General features: G+C 39.9%; 1 pseudogene; it reads left to right on the top strand.

The window, feature by feature from the left end:
* The first annotated feature begins 568 nt into the window (after window positions 1–568).
* LOC138985947 (voltage-dependent anion-selective channel protein 3-like) lies at window positions 569–1,976 on the top strand (annotated as a pseudogene).
* Window positions 1,977–2,383: the final 407 nt, after the last annotated feature.

Raw genomic sequence — 2,383 nt, forward strand, 5'->3', positions numbered from 1 at the left:
TACCTTTCTCATTAAGGAGAAGAAAAATATAGATTTGAACTTGAAATTAACAAATTTGACCTAACTGATATGCAAAGGATATTTCCTCTAACACTGCAAATTTAGTTTTTTGAAGTATACTTGAAATCTTTATAAAAAATTACCAGATGTTGGGTTTTAATAAAAAATCTCAACCCATATCAAAGGACTGAAATTACATAAAGTTTCCTGTCTGGCAGAAGTGGAATTGTATTAGAAATAAATGCTAAAAAAGAGCATTTGAAGATCCCTCCATGTATAAAAATTAAGAATTATCCTTTAAATAACATTTTCCATCTTGTTTTCTGAGGCCAGTGTTATATTGATACCAAAACCTGTCGAGAACATTATAAGATAAGAAAATTACAGGGAATACAACATAATGTTGTATAAAATTGTAAAAAAAAAAATTAAATCAACTATTAGCAAAACAAATTCAGTAATGTCTAGTGAATGCAATATGACTATATTGGACTATTTCAAGAATGCAAGAATGGTTTAACATTGAGGATGCCCCTGCAGAATGGAGACAGGCCCTCTGGTTGGAAGTATGTATAACACACTGATTTACTGTGACCCAGGAAAAGCTGCCAAGGATGCATGTCTTCATCAGAGGATACGGGTTTGGTATAGTTGAATATATATGAGAGACAAGTTTTGTAATGGAGGGGACTTTTCTCCTTCTGGTCATGCTCACACTGATGCAGGAAAAGCATCAGGAAAGCTAGAAACCAAATATAAGATCAGCAACTATGGGCTTGTGTATGTGCGTATGCTCAGTCGCGTCAGACTCTTTGCCATCTCATGTACTATAGCCCACCATGCTCCTTTGTCTGTGGGATTCTCCCAGGAAGAATTCTGGAGTGGGGCTTCCCTAGTGGCTCAGTGCTAAAGAATCCACCTGCCAATGCAGGAGACATGGATTCAATCCCTGATCTGGGAAGATCCCACATGTTGAGGAGCAACTGTGCTCTAGAACCCAGGAGCCACAGGTATTGAGCCCACGTGCTGCAGCTACTGAAATCCAAGCACGCTAGAGCTCATACTCTGCAACAAGAGAAACCACCACAGTGAGAAACCCACACACCCCACGACTAGAGAAAAAACCCACATAGCAGTGAGGACCAAGACAGCCCAGATAAATAAATAAATAAAATTATGTTTAAAATATTTGTTAAGAATACTGGAGTGGGTTTCCTTCACCAGGGGATCTTCCCGGCCCAGGGGTTGAACCTCATCTCCTGCATCTCCTGCATTGGCAGGCGCCATTCTTTACCACTGAGCCACCTGGAAAGCCTACCTATGGGCTTACTTACACTCTAAAATGAAAAATTTCTCGGGACAGAAACTTCTTTATAGAATAAGTTGGCTGAAGGGTTGAAACTGACTCTTGATACTATATTGATATTGAACACAGGAAAGAAGAGTGGGAATTTGAAGGTCTCCTATAAGTGGGATTGTTCTAGTTTTGGCAGTAATGTTGATACAGATTTTTCTGAACCGTTTGTAACTTGGCTGTGTTAGTCTTTGAGGGCCGGCTTACTGACCATTAGATAAATTTCAACACAGTTTTGTCCAAACTGTTGCAGAATAATTTTGCCCTGGATTACAGGCTTCCAGCTCCACACTTACATGAACCATGGTGTTGAATTTGGAGATTCTATCCCCCAGAAGGTTAGAGAAAGATTGAAATTTCACCAAACATCAATTGGATGACTGGTAGTTAACAATACCCGTTTGACTGATAAATACAAAGTGATAAATACACTTTATCATCACTGATATATACAAAGTGACTTATAGAAGTTTTTTTATCTGCTAAAGTAAGTTTGGCCAGGCTGATTGGACTGGGTCATACTCAGACACTTTGCCCAGGGGTCAAATTGACCTGATCTACTTGAATTGATGGGAGGAACTTCAATGTAGGAAGTCACAAGTTTGGGGTGGGATTTGAATGAAGAAGCTTAATGTGGTTTTGAGCAATGTACCAGCTTTGTCCCTGGGAATTAAGAGAAATGAACCCCACTGTGTCTTGGCCTTAAAATTCTTCTATGAGCTTTGAAAAGTGTAAACTTTGTATTCTTCCAAAGAATTGTAATCTTGCCCATACCAAAGTGTAGAGACTGTAAGTCCATCCTAAGGGAGGTGCTTGAAGGCGTACCTGGCAGCTGTCACATTGGTGCCACTGTGTTCTGAAGTGTTATTTTAGGTGTGTTCCTCGGCATCAGTGTAGTGTCAGTGGCCCTCCAGCTTGTACATCACATGCTGCGGGTCTCACACTTCTTCGTGACCTTTTAACACATCGGTCTCTGTGCCGTGGTCGAATCTTTGGTTTTGCATCAGAGGAAAATAAGTAAATCCACCA

This window comes from Bos mutus, chromosome 27 (genome assembly GCF_027580195.1).
Source record: "Bos mutus isolate GX-2022 chromosome 27, NWIPB_WYAK_1.1, whole genome shotgun sequence".
NCBI lineage: Eukaryota > Metazoa > Chordata > Mammalia > Artiodactyla > Bovidae > Bos > Bos mutus.